General features: G+C 43.6%; 1 protein-coding gene across 8 annotated transcripts in view; it reads right to left on the bottom strand.

The window, feature by feature from the left end:
* Positions 1-24,197, bottom strand: part of Mbnl2 (muscleblind like splicing regulator 2) — a 150,315-nt gene extending 126,118 nt beyond the window's left edge. For 3 of the 8 annotated variants that reach the window (XM_042682671.1, XM_042682674.1, XM_042682673.1), the window contains exon 1: positions 23,906-24,195. The gene's annotated coding sequence lies outside the window, so the exon portion shown is untranslated. Of the gene's footprint in view, positions 1-6,803; positions 6,860-23,905 lie in introns of all 8 variants that reach the window. The other 5 variants (XM_042682668.1, XM_042682666.1, XM_042682672.1 and 2 more) reach the window with 3 other exon arrangements.
* Between the last annotated feature and the right edge of the window lie 375 nt (positions 24,198-24,572).

Genomic DNA, 24,572 nt, shown 5'->3' with positions numbered 1-24,572 from the left:
GTTTGAAATGCAAGAAAACATAAATTTGTTACAAATATTTTATGAGTGAGATTTTTACATGGTTGATGTCCCAGGGTTCTGGGAGATAAACTAAACAGTAAGAATCACATTGGAATTTTACAAGCATTTCTATGACCTAATCTTGTAAAATTTAGCCTTTAAACTATGAGGAATTTGGAAACCAGCTTTATTCAATGTCATGTGAGATATTTTTTTTCCCGTCATGTTTAGCTGGAGAGGAGGGTCAAATCATGTCCACATGGTGGGCAAGAGCAAGGGTGTGGTTCCTTTCCTTTTGGAGACAGAGAAGAAAAAAGCAGGAATCCACAGAGACGTTTTACTGTCCACCTTTTTGCCTTGGCCTTTCCTCACAAAGAGTAGCAAAACAAGATCCAAAAAGAAAAAAACAAAAAACAAAAACCAAGGGGCAAAACTTACAGCTCCCAGCCCTATCCATTCTGCATAAAAGAGCCTTGTTTCTCCATATCCCATTATGCTATTTGCCGACAAATTTATCTGTTAATTCTAGTGGTACTCTCTGAAAAAGGAAAGAAGCCATCAAACAAGCCAAAAAAAAAAATTAGGAAGGAAGGAAACCTGCTCCAATGCACATTTGCACATACATTTCATTCAGCTTACAGAGGAGACTTGATAGCCCCAGAAACAACTAATTAGAAGGAGCGTGCTAATTAGAAGGAGACTAGGGCTTGTGACACCCTTTTTCCCTCTCTCCGGCTTGCTGTCATTAAGTACAAACTCCAAGCTTGCTGTCATTAAGTACAACCTCCAAGGCCTGGTTCAGATGTCTTCTTCTAGAAAAATCATTGTTCATCTGACTCCTGGCCCACAGTTTCAGAAAAGTCACTGCTGCCCTGCCCCCCTAAACACACAAGAACCCCCTCCAGCATCATCTTCATCTTATTGAAGATGACCATGTTGCTTTGTCTTTAGGAATCAGAAGTTGGAGACAATTAAGCCCAGGGACAGGCAAATGTATCTTTGAAACCCAGCAGTCAGAATTACACCTGGGCTGGGAACCAGTGGCTCGCACATGTAATCCCGGTTATTATTCAGGGGGCCAAGATCTTCCAGTCAAGATGTGAAGGCAGCCAGAGAGCCAAATCCAAAGAGACTCTTATCTCAAACAACTATCCAATTATGTTCCCCTGCATATACTATACTTTAGTTAACTTGTTTGTTATGACCCTATATAGGATGTAACTCCTTTGAACAACTAACTTACAGTTTAATAAAATGAATGCCAGAAAGCTGGTACATGTGGGGAGAAGGAGGAGGGTTGAGATCATGAGGTAGGGTGGGGAAGACAAATGGAAAAAGGAAAGTTGGGTGAATACGGTCACTATACTTAACGTATAAATGTGAAAATGGAGTTAGGTAATGAGGGAATCAGTGGGATTGGAAGAGAAAGGGGAGAAAGATCAAATGGTGGTTCTGATCAAGATGCACTATACTCACAAACTGACACATTGAAGTAAAACCCCTCTATACAACTACTTAAAAGATTTTTTTTAATAGTAAAAAGGAAAAAAAATTAACCAACAAAAAGAAAAGCCAGAAGTGGAGGCTTGGCCCAACTAGTAGAACACCAACCTTCAGCAAAGGAGCCATGTGAGAACATGAGGCGTTCAAGCCCCAGTATACAGTATACATTTATACTGACTTTTTGTTGTTGTTATTGTTGACTGACTAAATAAGCCATCCAAGAGCAGTCCAGAAGGAAGTGTTAAGGCCCTGGATTGTCTTACTCTCTGAGTTCAGCAGAAACTCCACCCACTTAAACTGCGACAGAATTTGCTACACCTTCTGTCTCACGCCATGTATGGCTGCCATAGCCCCGCTTCTCTGCAGAGAAGGTCCTGGAGTTGACCATGAGAAGTGCGGCCTGAGCACAGGCCCAATCTGGGCTGGAGGTGGAGTCCAAGGACAAGATGGCGCTTGTTCCCCTAACAGGAGCCACTCAGCTCTACTTTCATTTTTCCTTCCACAGGAACCACTTTCAGAAAATGATGTCAGTGGGAAAGGCCTCCACCATGCCTGCCAGTTATAGTAGCATCCTTCAGATCCAAGCTTAACTGTACTCAAACTGTCAATCAAGCGATAGAAAGCAGGAGGGGAAAAGAAAAGTCTTGCTCCCTCCAAGCTCTTTTAAGACTATTAAGGCATCTCCACCCCTACCACTGGGATCCAGAGACTCGGGAAATTCCATTTATTATGCTAAAAGTAGAACACATTAAGGTACAGCACTTCTACTGTACCCTAATGTCCTGGGGGCTGGGGTGGGTGAGAATGTCTCTGGGATCTCCTGAAGCCGAGGCACCATGCTGTGTCCTGCAAAATCAAATGCTCATGTCAAGATTATATTTCCTACACATGATGGCAGGTAATCCCAGTGTTATAATAATAATGCTGTTATTGTCTAGCTGAGAGGGTTGGAGCTAAAAACCCTCCAAATTAAAGTGCCTGACCCAAGAAAGGCCTTATACCTGTAACTGTAGCTACTCAGAAGGCTGAAATCTGAGGAAGGAAGTTTGAAGCCAGCCCTGGGCAGGAAAGTTCTTGAGATTCTTAGCTCCAATTAACCAGCAAAAAGCAGGAAGTGGAAGCATGGCTCAAGTGGTAAAGCAGCAGCCTTGAGCAAAAAAAGCCATGTAAGAGCATGAGGCCCTGAGTTCAAGCTCAAGTACTGGTATAACTTTTTAAAAATAAATAATTTTATTTTAAAAAAAGAAGCCCTCTTGCAATGAGGTGGCCCTTTAGGGGGGAGAATTGTACTCTGGTCTTTGATGGAGCTGAAGGAATTGGTGCATCTAGCTAAAAAGAGAACAAGATATTCAAGCCAAGTGCCTGCCTTCTACATTTTTCCTAGATTCAAACACCCTGAAGTACAAAGGAGAGGCTAATGTATCATTTTGTGTGTGTCCCAAAATGCATTCTGTAGCTGAAGTTTCTGGTGGTCTAGAAATGTGGGTTGGATTTGCTAAAATCCTATCCATCTCCTTGCAGTTAATCTGAGGTGGGTACAGGAGGCAGACACATTCTCTGGACTGTAGGCACAGGTCCAGCCTTCCCTGGTAGCTTCAGGAGGCATCGGAAGTGTCATGAGTCAGGCAATTTCCTTTGCAAGGAACCCCGAGTGAGCACACAATAAGAGCGTATTTCCTCCCATTGGCTTTTGTTTGAGCAGTTTCCTTTGATATAGGATGTATTCCACTCTCCTTCACACTTATCTCAATCCAGGCATCCTCCAAAAGTCAATGCCACATCTACTCTAAGTGCAATCATGCTAACCGGCCCAACTGGCCTAATTTGGATTGGCCTCCCCCTCCTCTTTCTCATTCCCACTTTACATCAAGCATGGGTTCAGGTTCCAATCCAAATGGGGTTAATCTCCAGTTTCTCCATGGATGTTAGCTATGCATCCTTCTGTACGTATACGTGTATAGGGTGTGTGTGTGCACGCACGTGCGCGCATGCTCGCGGGCTGCCTATACCTATAGCTGTCTTAAGTTCTCCATTTGATTGCTGGCTGCCAATTATTTTGGTTTTGCTTCCTTTACATAGCATCACGAAACTAGGCACACAGATTTTAATTGATATTGTCTCAAGGTGATTCATAGTAGATCTGAGGACTTGCAGATGTATGTTTACTAGGAAAATTTTGAAATCTTTCTGAATTGAAAACTGAACCTGAGACTTTTAGGTCTTGGAGACAGTCCCCATTTCATGACCTCTTCTAATTTGTGTGTGTGTGTATGCACCCAACTACTGGGGTTTGGCCTCAGTGCCTGGGTGCTGTCCTTTAGTTTTCTTGCTCAGGGCTGGCATTCTATCAATTAAGCCACAGCTCTACTTCTGGCTTTTTGCTGGTTAACTGGAGAAAAGAATCTCATGGGCTGGCTTTGAACTGTAATCCTCAGAGCTCAGCCTCCTGAATAGCTAGGATTACAGATGTGAGCCACCAACACTCAGCCCCTCTTTATATTTTTTTATTTCTTTTTCACTTTCCTATTCTTACTTCTCCCTCTGTGCTGTTCCAATGGACTTCATACTAGACTTCTTCCTCCTCTTTGTGTGTAATCCAAGTCGCAAGATCCAGAGCTCTAGCAGACACCTAACTCGTGAAAAGTCTTTCTGCCATGGTTCTCATTGGGATAAATGCACATCACATACTGCCATCTTCTAACACAGGCCAGTCACCACATCAGGCAAGGAAAGGGAACCTGCTTCTGCAAAATACCCAAAAGCATCCTTGCTTATTGGTTCTTGGATAACAAAGACACTGACCTTTCTCTGGGAACAAAGAGCCAGAATTGACTGGCAGATGTTATGGGAGTATTTCTGGATCCCACAGAAAATTCTGGCACTCAAGCCGCGCGCCGGTAGCTCATGCCTGTAATCCTAACTACTCAGGAGGCTGAGATCTGAGGATCATGGTTCAAAGCCAGCTCAAGCAGGAAAGTCCGTGAGATTCTTATCTCCAATAAACCACCAGAAAACCGGAAGTGGTGCTGTGGCTCAAGTGGTAGAGTGCTAGCCTTGAGCTGAAGAGCTCAGAGACAGCACCTAGGCCCAGAGTTCAAGCCCCACAATCAACAAGAAAAAAAAAAGTCTTCTACTCATTCACTCAGGTATCCATTCATTCATCTCTAAAAGTTTAAGTTCAGGAGTTGGGTCATTGTATGATCCAATTCCCATCTGCTTGAATAACCTAAAAACAATCTGCCTGAGTAAAGACAGAATCCATTTTTTTTTCTATGCCAGAACAGCTCAAGGCCTAGCTTAGTGGGGAGCTAGTTCGCCTGCTCCACTTTTACACATGCACTATGAGAAACTTTCCAAATGTAGTCCAGCCCTCCTGTTTTTCAAAAGCAACTACATTTCAATCATCCTGGAAATACTAGGATTTCTCTAGTCTAGGAGAGCACGTGCTAGTGTTTCACTATTCCCACCAAGTGTAAACACTCCCAAAAGTCTAGCATACATTTCTTTTTCTAGAATATAAAGCCTTCTCCATTCTTCTGAGAGAACAATAACGTCTTTGTGAGTAACAAAGCTTGAGGAATGTGCAGAAATCATCCCATTAAAGTCTCTGCTCTTTCTGGAATTGTGTGGACAGCCTGTAGTTTGATTGTAGGTTATTCTCCAAGAGTTTCATGCCATCCCAGAAAACATATTTTAACTATTAGGCAGTATTTGTATCCTCTACAATCTAGAAAGTCCTTTACATGAGTGATCCGTTTCATCCTAATCATCAGAGAAATGGATGTTGTTATTTCATGTTAAAGATGAGAAAACCGAAGTTGAATCGGTTTTTCCGAAGTTGTGTATCTAAACCTGTAGCCAAGCCAGAATTTGCATGCAAGGTTTCAATGGTCTCTAAGCCTGCATGCCAAGAGGTCTGTGAATAATTTGCCTCTCAATTATTGGGTGTTCTCAGAATAAGTGTAGATTCCTGGGCCCCACCTCTGACATCCCAAGATAGAGTTTGGAAGAGGCCAAGAAATCTGTGGGATTTTTTTTTAAACCAAGTCTTTCATGCATTTGAACAGCCAACAAGACCAATTTTTGGAGTCACTCAGTGGTAAGAAGAGAATGGCAAGAAAAACACTTCTTTCTACTTCTGGAGTGACATTGGGTAAAGTGAGGGTAGGACAGATATGTGACTTTGTCCTACTGCTACAGATCTCATCTGGACTTGTCTGTGGGTGCACTTGCCTCTTATTTAGTTTTCAAGTGGCCCCTCATGGGTGAAGAAATAGGTCAATCCATTTTGTGAGATGTGCTGTACATTTTGTACAGCCGAGCAAAGCCAAAAGTATCTAACAGCAATTAAGAACTTTAGAACTTAACTTAGGACATTTCAGATAACTCTCAATGCATGTCTGTCTCTTCTCCCTCTGTGTCTCTCTGTGTGTCTGTGTGTCTGTGTGTCTGTGTGTCTGTCTGTGTGTCTGTCTCTCTCTCTCTCTCTCTCTTCCTATTGCCTTCATCAGGCAAACATCTGAAAATGAAATGAGACACAATCCCTGGTTGAAGGGCTGGGCTGGGCTAGCTGGCCTCTCTTCAGTACGATAGCACAGCTTCATAGGAATGTCTATGCACTCATGGGAAAAACACATTCTGTTTCTATCATAATGGAAAATTCTGGCACTAACTGGGTGGAGGATGAACTATGGATTTCTGTGAGTATGACTCATAGCTAATAATCATCTATAGAAATGCCTGTCTCAATAATAAAGCACTTTAATCATTCTACTGTATCTCATAAACATTCACCAAGTATTGACTACTTACCCAACCTTGGCTCATATTTAGAATATATGCACATTGCTACAACAAGGAGACACTTAAAAGTATTTCAGCCAGGTGATGGGTGTCTCACACCTGTAATTCTAGAGTCTCAGGAGGCTGAGATCTGAGGATCATGGTTCAAAGCCAGCCTGGGCAGGTAAGTTGTGAGACTCTTATCTCCAACTAACCACCAGAAAACCAGAGTGAAGCTGTGGCTAAAGGTGGAAGAGTGCTAGCTTAGGGAGAGTGCCTCGACTCAGGCCCTAAGTTCAAGCCCCTAGTATTTCATATGTGACATCATCCAAAGTAGTCTATTGTGTGCATTAAGGGGAGAGCATTGGGCTCATGGATGATCATTTGCTGAAACCCATGGAAAATAACAGGATGACAGAAATACAACATGTGGCATCAAATAGTGCTATTCACTGTAGCACTTCAGGAGTGACATGGTTGCTGTGTTGTAGTTAAGCCTATAATGACACAAAGCTCACCTTAATTAGCAATGGGGATCAGCACAGTCTCCTGGCCTCTCATCACTATGATGATTCTAAAGAAAGAAAGAAAAAAAACAAAACATAGTTCTCTGGGAACTTCTCAGAGAAGCCACCTAGACCTCAACTTACCATCTTCCTTCAAATGCATCAGATGCTCTCCACCTTCCTTGTCATAACAGAATCAAACCTTTTTCCACAAATATTCATAAAATGCGGCCTCACCTCTATCCATTCTGGATGGCTGCCCGGAGCTAAGAGCAGCACCATATACCAGCTACCAACCGGGGACACCTGTTCTTGATACCCAAACCAAATCTTTGCCTTGTTTCCTTCCCCCTCTCCACCATGGACCTTCAGTTGCCCTAAAGATTCCATGTCCTCTGCACATGTTTTCCTTCCAATTCTCCAATACCTGGAATGTCCATTCACCACTCCTCCAAATACATTCTCCTTTGGATCAGGCTGCTGCTTTCAACTTCCACCTGCCGTGGGTATAGTCCAGTTTTTATCTTTACTGAACTGGAAGATCCTTTTTCATTATCATCTTCTAGTAGGACTCCCTAATCTAGGAGATGGTGAAGAGCCAAATCCCTTCTTGCTGACAGTGAGAAAAGCTTCAAGGCCCAGGCACCTGTCAAGAAACTCTCTTTGAAATGCTGTCCACCTTGGATCTTCAATGTGTGTCTAGGATACTCCTTTAAATGTTCCTGAGGGATGTATACTCAACCATTTTCTATTTTACTTGCTTCCTTAGCTATCTCAGTTCCCTTCATCATCACGAATATCAGTCCTGCGTGAATGAATTATCAGATGCACATAAGGTTCTAGAGGGCCACCAACTCTATCTTGGGCTTCCCAAGGGACATTCCAGTTTCCCTTAACCTCCCAATGAATAGACTCAGGCTCAGGCCCCTCCTCACCCTCTAGCATGCTCCTGTGAGCAGCATCACTCATGTTTCTGGTACCTAAGTTTATGTCTCCAGTCTACTCTGACTTGTTCCCTCTGACATGGCCTCTATACATCCTTGCCCATGCTCTTAGTAAGCTGCCCCTGTATTAATACAACGTGTTCTGTCTGATTCTTATTGCTTCTAGGGTTAACTTCTATCTCCAGGACTCATCTGAGTGTCTGCAATTCTTCAGTCTGAGTATGTTTGTAGAATTATCTCCCTGAAGTGATGTCCAGTCCCATCTCATACCTGCCCAGGAATGTGACTGACATAGATCTACTATGATTGACAATGGAATGCCATGGTGGGGGGGGGGGTGGAGGTTCCAAGGCCACCTGCAATTTATTTATTCCATGCCAAGTGTTCCCTGGACTACAACCTTCATGCAATAGAAAGGCCTGCATGGGTGTTTCCCAAGTGCATGCATTGCTACGTGACTCATGTCAGACGCTGTCTCCTTCAGAGAGCCTTCCGTGCCTCACCTGAATAACAGTCTTCTACTCATCGGCACCTTCTTCCTCCTTCATGGCAGGAATCATCTCCACCATGGTGATTTGTCTACTATAACTTTCACCTCACCTTGGAGTATTAATACCAGGACAGAAAGTAAAATGGCAGACTTCAGAAATGTTTATATGGTATGTTTCTTCTGCAAATGTTTCCACAGCCAAGAGAAATAAAATTCATCACCTTGTCCTGATACAGCTTGTCAAAATTAAATCCACAATGTCATTAGCCCAGCCTATAGTCAATGAGACCTTCACGGTGGGCGAGGCAACCCAAGTATTTTGTTTCACGAAACCGTCCCCAAAGTCCATGATCATCTTGATTTGGTCAAAGGAGAGAGAGTCACAAGTACACTGCTCACTATAGTTTGCACTCTATGGTAGCCCAGGACTCAGATCTGGGTTTTGGATTCTTGCCACCCTTAGATGCCCTGATTTATTTTCTGAGATCTCTACACCCTTGACTAACAGAAAAAAAAAAAAAGGAGAAAGACATCTGATATGTCGTCTCTATATCCTTCCTTCCAGGTCTTAATCACCAGCTAGGAAAAATCATCCTTCTTAGAAGCAGAGTTTTTGTGTATTTGAATGAAACCAAGGGGTGGGGGGGAGGAGAAAAGGGCAGAGATTCTGCACAAGATGAGAAAGCAAATGCCACTATCACCATCATTATGTAACTCTTGATGATTTCCTTACTTCTCACGTTTTAGGTTGAAACGTTATCATTTCAGTAACACCCTACTGGTCTAGGCTAGATGTGGGGAGGGGGTCCTTCAAAGTTCTAGTTATTAGTGAATCACTGCTCTTGTCCCCAGAAGGCCCATTTCTGGAAGCCCAAAGGGCTATGAGAGAAAGAGATGAGGAAGGGAGAGCTTGAATGTGAGTAGAAGAGTACAGGAGCCCTTGCTGTGCACTTTCCCTTTAATTTACAATACCAGAGCACGGGATATATATATATATATATATATATATATATATACACACACATATATTTTATTGAAAAAAGAAAAGACTGAGTTGGAGGTGTGGCTCTGGTGGTAGAACCCCAGCCAATGAGCAAACCTGTCAGATACTGATTTCAAGTCCTGTGCTCAGACTAAAAGGAAGGAAGGAAGAAAGGAGGGAGGGAGAGAAAGGAAAAAGAAAGGAAGAGAGAAAGAAAAAGAAATAAAAGGAAAGAGAGAGAAAGAACAAAAAGACAAGGCCACACATCCTGAGTGTCTAGCTCAGTGGATTTCCACTCTGTATGCTGCACAAAGGTTAAGAAACAAGAGATTCACAGAAGGCTGGGACCCCTGAGGGTAACCGGTGTTCTCGATTCCTCCCTTCGAGAAGCCTGCTCTGGTAGCGATCGCCATTTCAAACCAGGAGGAAAATGTGTCAAGGGAGGAGCAATCTTGTGTGTAGGAAAGAAGTGTTTCTAATTTTCAGTCCTGCAAATGTGAGGGAAGAAGGAATATGAGCCGGGTGGGGGGGCTGGTGGTGGAATAAGTCAGTCAATGCTGTCCTTATTCAGCTCTCCGGGTGGAGGCGGCAGGGCTTCCTGCCACATGCCATTTTGAGGAAGGACACAGACATCGCCCTTCCTTGCCTCTCTCGCCTTCCCCAGCCCCCTCCTGGTCAGCCCAGCTCCCTCTGCAGTCTGTGACTTGTAAGTGTATGGCTAGGTAGACAGGCATTACTTAACAGCAGCCTGGCTCTCTGGCTAGAAGCTTGATATGGTGTTGAACATATGGTTTTGATTTTTCTTTTCTTGTTGTTTTTTTTTTTCCCCGTTCTGTTTTTAGCCAGTGAGTAAGATGGAGTATCACAGGCCTGGCTCTAGGCTCCACTGGGGCTGGGTTGGACCAAACTGGAATGGGAAATTCATTGCTGTGCCCCAGGCTGCTCCCTTCCACCCCCAGTCTTCACCAGAAGGTACCACAGAGGGTGGGACTGCCAAGCCCAGGATCTTAGCAGACCCATTCCCCCCCCCACCCCCCCCCAAACCCTTCAGCGGCTTCCCTCTACAGATCTGACCAAGCACATGTGCAGGCCACATGAGCACCTCGCCTTGCATTTCGGCACTAACTGATCAATGTTGAAGGAAGAGATCAGAGCATCTCCCATACAACTCAATTAACTCAAGACCCAGCACACACCTGGTTATGGGTTTGTACGGCAACCTCCATCCTTACATCCTGGGTACTTAGTTCTCCGGTGTTCCGGGACAGCCATCCTCCTCTCACTCATTTCTTCTGGTCAATTATTTAGTATGGTTTGGGTTTGACAACATCTATTCTACTCTGAAGTGGGGGAGGGGAAGTGGTAATCCATGAGCTTTAAGGAGCCAGCTAGAAAACAGGCAGTTCTCATTATAAGGGCAAGTTTTCAGTATGGCAAGACGTTGGTGAGATTTACAGGGTATAAAGAAAATTAGCGGTGGGGAAGGGAAGGAGGAGGGGAGGCTGAAGGGCGGGTAGGAAAGAGAAGGAAGGAGGAAGGGAGGAGGGATAAAAGGGGGGGAGAAAAGAAGGGGAGAGAGAGAGAGAAGAGAGAGAGAGAGAGAGAGAGAGAGAGAGAGAGAGAGAGAGAGAGCCCAGTATGTGACTAAATCAGAGCCTAAGGATCTTAGGTTAAATATCCACCTAAGGATTTTCTTAAGCAACCTTGGGAAGCCTGTCTGAAAGGCATGCGGGAGCAGGTTCCAGCTAGCCGTAGATGAACACCTGGCCCCCTAGCAGGGAAAGGCTGGGCACCCTCCTCCCCGCCCCTCTCCCCTTTTATTTGCTCAGGATGTCCCTGAGTGGGCCCAGGCAGGGCTGAGGGAGAACACCCTGCTCGGGGGTGTCTGGTGTGCAGCCTGCTGGATTAACTCATTCCCTTGGTGACCTTGGTACCTATCGGAGGCATAGGGTGTCTAAGTGCTGATGACTCAGACCTGAGCCCCACAGAGAAGCTCAGGAGGCCTGAGAGCTACTGTGAAGCGAGGTCCACGTGCTGCGAAACACAGTGAAACAAAAGGAAACCTAAGAGGTGTATTTTATGTCCACGAATTGACTTAACTTTGTTATTCAGCTTGAGATACCGAATCAATCTTTCTATATGTAAACCTTTACCTTTGTCTCTATTATCTATCTATATATTTAGCCATCATCAATCTAGATATCTATCATCTGTCTACATAGTCATTGAAATATTTGTCTATCTACCACCGATCTATCACATTTGGGGTGATTTTGCAGAAATCCAATTCTAACATCTGAGCAGGTATATCGAAGGGGACAGCAGCCTAGCACCGGTGCTGGTGATCATATTGAAGTGTACCTCCTCTTTGTGGCTGATATCCCTGACACTTCACCTTCAGCCATTAGCTGTTCCCAGGAAGCAGAAGGGAGGGGGGAAATGGAGAGCACCGCCCCCCTCTTTATCATTGGTTATCCACTGTCCAATAGGAGTCCACAATAGACCAAAGCTCAGCATGCATGGGGTTGCATGAATGAGATTACTGCATCCTGCACAGGCAGGTACCATAGTGGTCCTGTTAAAGGAAGCCTGGCATCCTCACCTGGGTGAAGAGTGGGCCTGGGGAGAAGGGCTAATTCCAGGTTCAGAGGAAGGGGGAGGAAGGGAAGCCATGAGGAGCTACCCCTCATTGAGGAAGCATGTGCTAACCACATGCGTGCCTCTGTGTGTGTGTGTGTGTGTGTGTGTGTGTGTGTGTGTGTGTGTGTGTGTGTGTGTGTGTGTGTGTGTATGTTATGGGGTTGGGTTTATCTAGCAACTAGGAAAAACATTCCATTGTCCAAAACTGAGCAAAGAAAGAAGGTGTTCTGGCCCTCGGGGGCCTTTCCACCCAGGGCTGCCCTGTGGTGTCCATCTGCATAGTGGGGAAAGTTCTTCCATTGACTTTAGTAGAGGAAGCAACCCCTCATCCGTGTTCCTGAGAACCTCCAAGCACTCAGGCAGCAGCGTGAGAATCAAGCAGTTAAACAAGACCAGAGCTCTCTGCCGGCCTGGGGCCCCAGGGCCCAATCCTTTTCATCCTGCCTCTTAATTGCAGCCTGCTAGCACCAGGAAACTTTAATGCAAGGAAACAAGGAAACGCTAGAGATAGGGCTTGTTTTTGTTTCCTGAGGGGATGGTGTTTGTGGTGGCTGCAGGAAGCTGATAGGGCAGGGTTCAAATGAGGGGGTTTCCTGAGGCAGGATCAATCATCCTGTCTAGCCTGGTGCAAAGAGCCCCCAGAAATGCTGGCACCTACATCACGAGGGCTAGTCAGAATGTGAGGTATATAGGCCCAGATGGGAAAAACAGAACAAAAACAAAGGACAGGACAGGTCATCAGGAGCAGCAAAGGCTGCTGGGAGAAAATCAGGAACAGGAAGCAGACAGAAAAGTATGTGTTTCCCAAGGGGGATAGAGGAAACACACTGCACAGGAGAGGAAGTGGGGGACAAGGGAACGGGGCTGCTAAAAATTCTCTTGGAAAGCAAAGGCAGGGCAGCATAAAACATCTCCTACTTGAATATGTCTTGGAGAGTGAGCCTTTTCCTTTCATAATTTTTATAAGCTGAGACCCATTAGATTGAATTATATTCAGCTCACGTGCATAAGATTCAAAAGTTACAAAATGGCTGAGCTCCGAGGCTAATGCCTGTAATCCTAGCTACTCAAGAGGCTGAGATCTGAGGATTGCAGTCTGAGCAGCAAAGTCCATAAGGCTCTTATCTCCGATTAACCACCAAAAAGTCAGCAATGGAGCTGTGGCTCAAGCGGTAGAGTAACAAGCCTTCAACACACACAAAAAAAAAGAAGCTCAGGGAGAGTGCTCAGTGTCAGAGTTCAACTTCCAGGATTGGCACATGTACAATGCGCACACACACACACACACACACACACACACAAACACTCCAAAGTCACTAACAAATCAGAATAAACAATGGCCAAGTCTCTTTGTGAGAAGGACTTCCTGACTGATAGAACTCCTGCCTCAACATGATGCCAGTGATCATTCATTTCTATCCTATCTATTCCATTTCTTTTCTAACTACTCAGTATTTATGACTGTGAAAGCTTTCCTAAAGCAAGCCTCAAGTAAGCCAGCCCTGTTGGGCCAAGTCAGAGTATCCCAATCCTTCCCCTGCCGGCCCTGCCTACAGCGTGACCTTGGTGAGCCGTCCATTCTCTCTCCCAGCTCCTGGATTGCTTTGTGAAACGTCTTAACCAAATTGATGGACAGAAAGCTCTCAGCAGAGGACTTTCCATACAGTAGGCGCTCAATAAACTCAATAAACATTTCCTCTACTTCATTCGTAAAAGGTTATGGGTCAATTAAAAATGTATAAAGCCCTCCGCCATCTGTGAATGGGCATCTGGGCAGGAGAGACTTCCTCCAAATCAGTTTAGCTCCACTCCTGGCGCTAGGAAAGAAGGGGCCACGTGGGGAATACAGGAAGGACAGACAGAGGCACGCAATACAAGACTTATAAGAGATTGCCTGTGTCTTCAGTAAGGCCCAGGCCTTTCACTGAGGCAACCCCATTTGACAGCTGTCTTTCCTAATGATACATTCATTTATATGGCCTGTCTGTCTTTCAATCCACCACTTTTGATCCACTGTGATAAGAATGGCCTATAACACATCCTCTATCCTTTATCTATCTGGTGACAGAATGAGGAGAGAAAAAGCATGATCTATATCTGAAGAGAATGAATGCATTTGATAGAAGTTCTGTGCACTAATTCATAGGAGCTAGAAGATCTGAAGTGGATACATTCAACTTTTGGGTTCTGGTTCTCTGAACCATCTAGGAAAAAAAAAAAAAGAAACCCAGGGCTGATTTCTAGAGCATCTGTTTCTTAGAGTGGAAAAAGAAAAATCTCTGCAGCTGATTTGTAAACACATCAACCTTCCCTAGTGGTGGTAACCACATTTCTTGGGGGAATTTGTGAGTCTGTTCCACAGAGATGCCAGACACCTTGGGCACAGGAGACTTCTGCAGACAGCTGCGTGTAACTACAGAACTGTTTCACACCACCGAAATCCCTGCCTGCCTTTACACTTTTGCCTGTAGCCAGGTTAGTGCAAGGGTGGTGGGTGACAACCTCAGCTCCACGTGGAATCTCAGAGTGGCCTGAGTGAAGCTAGAGGGCTGGTCATGGCTGTATACTAGTTCTTTAAAGGCTCCATCCCAGAACCCCATCGGTCATCTGCTCCCACTTTCATTTCTGCTTTCCATCTTCAGGGAGCTTATTAGCAAAGCGGAGGCTTAGCCCCACCCAGACCAACTGAATCGGAATCTACATCGTTAATGAGATCCCCAGGTGATTTGCAGGCACATGAAAGTTCCAGAAATGCTGTCCTGGTTTAGTCCCTGGAGGCATCTGTTGGGAGGGCATCAAACCACTTGCAAACCTCCAAGTCTGTTGTCATTCATGCTGACGGCCGGTTTTCTTCACAGTAACTGAGATCGCCAAGAAAAGTAAAGTCTCAGGGTCTTTGAGAAAAGACTGACCGGAATCTAGAAATATTTAGGTGTAGAATGACTATCCTGTTAGGTTACATCCCTCCAAACACAGATTTGGAAAGACAGATGCAGAAGTATTGGCAATGGTTGCTCTCAAATGCTCTCTCCTTGGTTATTCACGAAGAGCTACTTTATACAACATCGCCTATCTAGGTAGAAGATACAGCCACAAATGTTCCCTCATCCACACAATATTCTGTGGCTCTACAAATTATTCCGAGCCAGGGTTTGCCTCCAAGAGAACCGATGCCAGAGACACAAGGCCACAGAGGGTAAAAGAAAAGCAGGAGGCCACCTTGTTCCCCTGGGATCCTGAAGCTTTAATAGTATGAATTATTTTAAGACAAACACATTTTTGCATTTCTGTGGTCATTTGTTTTCCTGATTCTTTGCTGGTTAGCTTAATTTCTTCAAGAACAAGACTCAAGCTGGGTCATCTGCCTGCCTCTCCTTATGCTCCCTTCTCCCATGTGACTGTGGCCATCCGTAGCTACGGCAATGGATGCTATGGCTTCAAGTTGGCTGTGCTTCAGGATTATACTGAACGCTAGGCTCTTTTCCTTCCCACACTGTCAGAAGTCCCTAAGATATATCTGCACTTAAATGTTCTCACCATGCCCCCAAACTAAAAACTTATCATGTCCTTTCCTTCTCTGACCCTGCTTCATAGGTCAGTCCTCTATTTTCTCCATCTCCATTTTGATCATGGCACCATCAATATTTCTTCTGCGAGATGGGGAAGATGTCACTTGGCTTTTCTGCATTCTCACCAACTGCTATGATTTTCCTTGTGGACCTATCATTTCTCCTTCATTCTCACACCACCTCCCTTCGTCCATTTCCTTTCCAACACTGTGCCTGGAATATTCCAAAAGTTTTCTAGACAACAGATGCTTCAATCTTTAACCCTATCTAATACATCTCAGTTGGATCTTGATCAAGCATTAGACTTATGTAGTAGATGACATTAAACTCTGCCACATGATTCTTTACCTCTATACTACCCTGATTCCAGTATCTTCATGAAGCCTTAATTCTCATTGTCCCCTAACAGGAAGTCCTTTTACTCAAGGTTAGATTTTTTCCCCTGGCCTGGAAGTTACATTACATTGTTCCTCTTTCCTAAGAGTTTGACCACTGAGCCTTTCCAAACTTTTTGATCAAACATCTGTATCAGAAGAATAGTTTTGCAGACATAATCATATATTTATTTATAAATGGTATACTTGCATAATAATACTAACATGTCCCATATATTATCAAACATACATGAAAATTGACATTTTAAAAGGATGAGTTAAATAATATATAAGATACACATTCAACTGTTCCCTTCCCAGTGGATAATCTAGACACTCCACACAAGAAAAGCTGGTCTAAACAAAACATACCCATGGAGAGGAAGTAGCTTTTCCTCTATTTCGCTCTCTATCTATTAATCCAACCAAAAACAGAGCTCTCCTTTCCTGAACTCTTGGAACATTAAAATTATAGTACTAAATCATTTATGTAATATATGCTTCACCAATACTTTCAGTTTGATTAATTGAAGCTTGCATTTAGGATGCCAGAAATTTATAGATTTTTAGAATAGTTCAATCTCTTCATTAAGCACATTACTGTCTTCCCAAACTCACCGAGTTGGGTTCTTTTCAGCTATGCAACACTCTTTGCAAGAAAACTCCAAGTTAGACTACAGTGTAACTTGGTTATCTTATAAAATATCACATGCGTGAGATTCCCACAGGCTTCAGAACTAACTTTTCTACTTTTTGCCTAATAAGACTTTTCACATAACGCTTATCCTCACTAAAATCCAGTTTTCACTGAATTTATAAAACAGAGGGTAGGGGGATTTTAAAAACATTAAAAGACATAATAAGCACAAAACCTGATATAGCAGATACCAATGAGATGCCTCCATCATTATTATACTCAGTATTTACATATTAAAATATGAACTAATTGGGCATTGGTGGCTCACACTTGTAATATGAGCTATTCAGAAGGCTGAGACCTGAGGATCCCAGACAAACCTCACAGACTCTTATCTGCTGGTTAATAACCAGCACACAAACCATTATAAGTAGAGGCATGGCTTGAGTGGTAGAGCACTAGCTTGAGGAAAAATGCTCAGGCACAGCACCCAGGCCCTGAGTTCAAGCCTTATGACTGACAAAAAAAAAATGTAAATAAAATAAAGAAAAATGAAATCAAGTATGTAAAGAATAAAAAAATACAAAACAGAACATAAAACAACATAGGCACACATATATGTATTTATAGTCATGCATATATGTATTATATACTTATGCAACTATGTATTATAGTTATGTAACTATATATGAATATATACAGCTACATATATAGTTATGTATAGTTATGTATATCTAAAATAATTCATCTCCCTCTTCCAGCCTAAACTTTCCTTTCTACAAATGAAATAATCTTTTTATTTTGTCAGTCATGGGTCTTGAACTCATGGCCTTGGCACTGTCCCTGAGCTCTTTCACTCAAGGCTAGTGATGTACCACGTTGAGCTACAGCACTATTTCTGTTTTTCTGGTGGTTAATTGGAGATAAGAACCTCATGGACTTTCCTGCCTGGACTGGCATTGGAACTGGATCCTCAGATCTCAGCCTCCTGAATGGCTGGGATTGCAGGTATGAGCCACCAGCTCCATGCTTTATTTTAATCTTCTTAATTTTATTTGCTCAGCTAAAACTATCATGTTGCTTACCTATAGGGCTTTGGACTCGTGTGATTCTGAGTGTAGGCAGTGACTGGGCCAAGTGTTAGCTGTGGGGTGGACAAAATATGTTATTGAATCTTTCTGAGCTTATCTTCTTGTGTCAGCCCACTGGGAATCACGTTGACGTTGTGGGGTTCTCCTATTCTTCGAAGGATCAAATACATAGGTAAACCTCCTGGCTTACAGGATATGGATCTATGTGTTCATTTCTTCCCCACCTTTCTGTAAGGCTTAAGAGCACGTAGTAACATGCTATCTGAGGAATGTGGAAGGCTTTGAATTGGGGTTTCCTTGCTGACTGGTGCTCTCCAGGTCTTCAGGCCATTTACAACCATTCAGGATGGTTTTTCCAAGTACCTCACTGCTGTATGCTTGGGTTGGGGTTCAGAGCTTAACCTTCAAAGCTAGGAATCCATCTCTTTGCTTTGCTGTCTTTTAGCTTCTGGTCTGTGGTTGCCTGAATGACAAGCTGTCCCTTAAAGCACTGGGGGAAGGGGAGGGAAGGAGTGTGCCACTATGCTTCAAAAATTCAAGTCAATTAACCGCTAAAAAAAAAAAAAAAAATCAGCAAATAAAAGTGTACAAATCGGGGTTATAACCAGGAGATTTCCCTGGTGCCCTCTTGCCCTAATTTCAGGCCTCCTACTTTTTAATTCTCTGTTTGAACTGTTAATTGAGATAATGCCAGTGAAAGCCCTTTGTGAAGTGGAAGGAGCCACACATATGTTAATTATCCCTCTGTAGACATTTGTGTGCTCAACTATTCTTATCTTGTTTGTAAGTAGCTCCCCTCCCAGCCTTTGTGGATTGTAAAGGCTCAGCCCACAGCCAGTGGTCTTTCACAAAGTCCTGCCTCCTCTCTCTCTCCTCTGGGGGTGCTTTACCACCCCAAAGCTCTTCCACAAAAACCAGCTTGCCTAGATACTTCTATTCTCAACCCCACTCCTCAGTTTGCCAAGAGCCAGGACTCAAAAGTCTTGGTATTTGGGGCTGTTATTGTTGTTCTGGTTGCTGATACTGGGACTTGAACTCAGGGCCTGTAACTCTCACTTGGTTTTTTAGCTCAAGGTTTGAGCCATATTTCTACTCCTGGCTTTTTGTTGCTTAACTGGAGATAAAAGTGTCTCAAATTTGTCTACCAGAGCTGGCTTTGAACCAGGATCCTGAGATCTAAGCCTCCTGAGTAGCTGGATTACAGGCAGTGAGCTATCACAGCTCGGCTCAAAAAAGAAATTTTAAAAGCATATCTACTTCTCAGGATTCCTTCTCCAGCTCTTCCCCAACCCTCTCCCTTAATCTCGCAACTCACCTTTGAAAAATGGATGTTAATTCAGAATTTAGTAGGGAAAATAATCCAAAACCAATACCAATCAGAAAATCAATTTTTTTTTTAAATGAGCTCAGCTTTCAAAACAAAAGCAAAAACAAACCCTGGCAAGCAAGTATAAACTTTGAGGACCAGGCATCAGGTTTCTTGTCTGATGGGGACAGTGAGCTAATTATACCAGAAGCTGCTGGTTGCATGCTACACTGGGGCTCAGAAATAGGAGATTCTGAGATTTCCTTTTGTTGACTGCCTGCTGTTTAAGACTTTAGAAATTATCTGGAGTCCTTAGTTACTTGAGGGGTGAAACTCTGCTTGCTGATTGACATACACGTATTGCCATCATTGGCCTTAAATCCTTAGGATTTTTCTATCATTCTCATATATTTATCACTAACCTCATATCTCTATGTGTTGTGTGTGTGTTGTGTGTGTGTGTGTGTGTGTGTGTATGACAGTACTGAGGCTTGAACTTAGGGCCTTGCACTCACACTTGACTCTTTTTCTCTACTTCCAGCTTTTTGGTGATTAGTTGGAGATAAGAGTTACAAGGGCTTTTCTGTCTGGGCTGGCTTTGAACCTCCATCCTCAGGTCTCAGCTTCCTGAGTAGCTAGGGTTACAGGCACGACTCTGCTCAGTGTCTATTTACTTTTAAAACAACACTTACAATGTGAAATTAATACTAGCTCCAATGATGTTGCTAATATCTCCGAAAAGCAAAAATTTTGTACCGTGTATGTTTGCGCGCGCGCGCACACACACACACACACACACACACACACTCACACACACAAGTCCAGGTGCTAGGTAACTGGGTATTCTAGGCAAATAGCAAGCGCTAGCCGGAGGGGTGTTTAACCAACACTTGTTGATTGATTGGTGGGGCATGCTGACTGAGCAGGCCTTAGACAATAGATTCTTTGTCCAAACACTAAGGTACATTGTTGAGCCCATTTTTATTACCAAGCTTTCCCGCCCCCCCTCCCCCATATTGAGAGGGGATTGCCAGCCAAAAAAAGTTGAACATCCCTAGAGCTCAGATCCACAAAAGAAAGCCTTGGGCCTTAACTTTCACACCTGTTTTCACTCTCAATGGTGGAGGTAAGGGCCTGGATTCCGCAAACAGCACCCCACAGTTAGAGGCCTAGGCCAGCTACAAACCCAGCTAGCTATCCCTTCTGTGGACTAGGGCCATTCCCACTGTTGCAAGCACAGTTTGTACACATTTTCTCAAAGAAAAACAAAAAGGATACAGAGAATAGAGATGGAGAAAAATAACATTGTAAATGATTTACCAAGCCGGCTAGGCCTTCCTGCTTCTTTTTCCCAAGAGGCTTTCTTCCAATGCATAAAATAACAAGTTCCACATTCCACATAGCAGTCAGTGGACAGCCATGTCCACTCAATTCAGTGGATCCTTCCAGGAAGAATGCTTGGCCTCCTGACCCTTCCCTCCTATCTGCACCCTCTTCTCTTTCCTCATGAGGCTGCGTGCAGGGCCTCTGCAGCTTTTGTAAAAAGGGAAATATTCCTTTTCCTGTGGTGTCCTGACTCTTTGGTCTTACTTTTGACGTTGTGGGGTTTTTATAATGACTTTGAAGTTCTGACCTACCTCCCTTTCTAGAACTTCTACTGTCTACCTGTCTCCTAGTTACCAGGTTTTTCTATCTGGCATGAGGATGGTAGCTTTTTCTGATCTGACTAGTTTTTTGTGGTGGTGGTGGTGGAGGTGTGTGTGTCACTGCTGGAGCTTGAACTCAGGGCATTGTTCTTTAGTTTTTTCACTCTAGGCCAGCACTCCACCACTTGAGCTACAGCTGTAATTCTGGTTTTACTGTCTTATTTATTTCTTGTGGTGGTTAATTGGAGATAAGAAACTCCCTGACTTTTCTGCCCAGGCTAGCTTTGAATCGGATCCTCATATCTCAGCCTCCTAAGTAGCTAGGATTACAGGCCTAAGCCACCAGCACCTGGCTAGCCAGTTTTGAGGTGCAGCTCTACCTGAGACGCTGAGGTCCTCCAAAGTCTGTTTTTAACAGACTTGCATTTACACTATATACCAACACGTCTTGCATTTATACCATTTTTCATGAACCCCAAATCCTGTACCCCTTGCTATGTCCTCCTATGTACTTCTATGTCGCTACTGTCTTGCTATTTTGGGAAATGTAAACATACCAATTCACCTTTCTTCCCATCTTTTTCTGGCTCTGGGGAGAAAGAGTATTGGAAAAAAGGAAGGGGCAAATCCATGCCAGATTGACCCTTCTCTTTCTACTATAAGGAATTCTCTGAAGCTCAACATCAAAATCCTCTTCTTCCAATTCTTGCTTGGAATCTTGAGTACCTGATCTTGAATTTCTATGGCGCTCCCTGAGCGCGGGACTGGCTGGCAGCCATGTGATATTGATTTGTTTTCACCATAGCAACAGCGAATTAAAACAACGAGCAGAGGGAAGGCAGGCTGTTCCGCACAGAAGCTATATGACCAGTAGATTTCACAAGCCTATTTTTTCTTGTTTTCTCTCATCTTCATTCTCCTTTCACAAATTTAATACAAAAGTCCAAGTACAAATAGGACTAAATGCTTTTCTTGGGCATTCTGGAGACTAACGTGGGGTTGGTCTGGCATACGTAGCTTCTAGTATATTAGATTAGATCAATGGAGAAACTGAAAACAACAGTGCAATGATTTCCTTGGAAACGGTATTCATTTGTAAAGGATAAATATCCCTAGAAAATTCCCATGAGCACAGATTGCAGCATTTTATATATGATTCTGTATTTCAGTACCTCAAAGCCACTGTCAACAATTTCTTAATACTCCCCTTTGTACTTTAAACAGCTCACTGTGCCATGAGACATGCAACTTTTTTTTTTTTTGTACAAGGTCAAGGTCTCCTAAAAAAATGCTAGACTTAGGAGCAGTGTAGCAATTAACATTCAGTTCTGTTAGATGGAAAAATCAAGGTAAGCACTTATTCAAGGCTACATAAGTGGTGGGAATTCCCAGGAACTTCAGTGTGTCCTGACCAAAACTGTTTTTTGTTTTTTTGTGTTTTTTTTTTCCTCCAAAGGCTCCTTAGTAAACCCTAACCTCAATCTATCAGACCAAGATCGCAAGTAGCACCTGTGACACAGGTTAACAGCTGGTAGTATTGTTGTTGATTTCCTTTGGGCCATCTGCCCTAGAACACAGTGCTTTATGTATAAAAGCCGCTGGTTCCCACCATCACAACCAGCCTTGAACTTGGTGGCATAACCTGAAGCCTAGATAAGGGAACCCCAGGGTAGATCGACACAGGTGACTAACCATGCACCACAGGAGTTAGGCCACAAAGGGGGAAAAAAACCCACACAAAACGCTGAGCTCAGCTCTCTGCACCAACCAATTCTTACCAGCCAAGCCAGATCCCTGCAGGAAACCTGTGCTGACCCACAGGTAGAAGTTGCCCTATTTAGAAAGGGGAAATCGGCTGTGAATTTGCAAAGAACAGACTGGAATATAAAGACATTCACTCAAATCCTGCCAACTGGGAGTTAGCATGTTCCTAGCCAGCATCTAGAGAAATTTTCCTCTCCACCAGCCGAATAAAAAGAACACACAGCAGAAATAGTTGGGGGATGACGTCAGAAGTTCTGGGCTAGTGTCCTGAACTTCTCCTTGAAAGTAAGAACCGTGGGTCTGGAAGAATCTACGACGTGGCATTGCTTTTACTTCAGTGAACACCACTGCCCCTCCAAAGCAAGCAGGAAGGATAAAGAAACTTCCTCTTGCGTAGCGATTATAAGAACGTCCTCTGCCTTTAATTATTTTTTTAACCTTATTGTTCTCCAAATACATACTCTCCAATTAACAATCCCTTTCCACTTAACCTTTATCTTTTAAAGGGACAGTAATGCGTCTTGGAGAACGCCGTAGTAGCAGTTGGGCAAAGTCAGATTTTTTTTTTCTTCGCTCCAGTGCTTGCTAACTATTCTAAAAATGTTACACATTTATTGTAAACACATGCTTCCCCGAGAGGCCTAACAAAAAAAGCACAGTTTCTTCACGCCTGGCAGAAATTTAAAACGGAAAAGGGCAGAAAGAAATCTTTAACAAATATATCCTTTCCTCCTCCTGGGCCAAGTGTGTTAAAAATAAATCTTCTCCCATCATCTCTCACTGGTGTTTTCTCGACAAGAAAGTTGATAGAGCTGGGCACAGTAAAAACACGGCTTTCAAAGCCAGCCTGCTCTCATTAAATTATTCTGCTGGCTGTGTGTTCTCATTAAAAATGCATACGGATCGGATAATTGCAGTAAGCATTATTAACCCAGCTTTACTTTTGAATATAATGGTTCTACTTCTAAGGAAGAAACAAAGGCTCAGACATGCCAGGGAAAGAAATGTAAACATTCAACTACAGTAACGAAACTTGCCAGAAAGCTACCTCTTAGTCCTTGTTTTAAATTGTGCTCTTGAAACTCAATTAAAACTGTAGCATTCTAAAGCCAGGGAGGCCTCTCATTTCTCAGAAATAGATGATATCTTTGTGGCCCAAACATTAAGATCATTTACTATAAAGTTGATTTTCTTTTTCTTTTTTTAGCAACAACAGCAACAAAAATTTCGTAACTGCCAAGCAGTCTGTTTTCAAATAACAATAAGATCCCTGTAAACTTTACTTACGGCAGTGACGGATATTTTCTAAAACAAGAAAATAAGAATGTTCTCAAAAATTTCAAATTTTCCCCCTAAACATGAATAATAACAAAAAATAATAAATAAATTCAGGCTCTGAATTAAAAACTCACTTATCTACCCCGCCCTAAAATCCACGGCGTTAGAGTTCTAGCCTTTTTCCTCAAATCAAAATGTTACGTAAAAAAAGGGGAAAAAAAATCTCTAGGCTTCCGTGCAAGTATTTCATCTGAATTAGTGGAATCCGGTCTCCCTGGCCTCCGTAAGCAATGCACATGGAATGCACCATACTGCAGCAAACTCTTTAAACATTCAAGAAAGAAAGAAAAAAAAAAGGTGGGGGGGAGGAGGGAGTGGGGGTGACTCTCCTACCTTGTTTAGCTCGGCTGGTCCTACTCCTGGACGGTGACCCCAAGAACATCTGGTAGGATCCAGAGGCCGACGCTTCTCCACCGCATCACGAGGAAGAAATTTCCAGGCCAATAGTTCTTCTCATCCCCAGTTTATGGTCCTCGGGAAAAGCCGCCTGCCGTATCTGGAATTTGTTGGGTTTTTTTCTCTCTCTCTCTCCTCTCTCTTCTTCTTCTTTTTTTCTTTTTCTTTTTCTTTTTTTTACCTTCAGATGATGAAGCAAAGACAGTCTAAACTCTGTTGCTGTGAAATGCAGCTCTTCCTTCCTCCAAGCCACGCCCCCGCCGCGACCAGCCAATCGGCGGCCAGCTCGTCAGCCCTCCTTGTCTGCGCCGGGCCCTCATAGGATGACTGACACAGCAACACGGCGCTGGCAGCGTCTGAAAACAGAGCATCCATACTGGTGAGAGAGGAATTTCCCTCTCCGAGAGAAAGCAGTCACCGCCGCACCGAGACAAAGTGGCACGTAATTGGCCGAGCCGGGAGGGGGCCAGCTTCGAGGCGAGCCCGCCCAAAGCTGTGCAAACACGGAACTCCGCAGATTCTACAGGGACCCAGATTGGACCTGCCACTGGAGTCCTGAGACCGTTTGACAAAACATGTATGTGCGTCTGTCTATCCACATATC

This window comes from Dipodomys spectabilis, unplaced genomic scaffold, assembly GCF_019054845.1.
Source record: "Dipodomys spectabilis isolate Male_0828 unplaced genomic scaffold, ASM1905484v1 ptg000075l, whole genome shotgun sequence".
Lineage (NCBI taxonomy): Eukaryota > Metazoa > Chordata > Mammalia > Rodentia > Heteromyidae > Dipodomys > Dipodomys spectabilis.
Note: the sequence above shows the minus strand (reverse complement) of the source record. Positions and strands in the feature narration are given on the sequence as shown.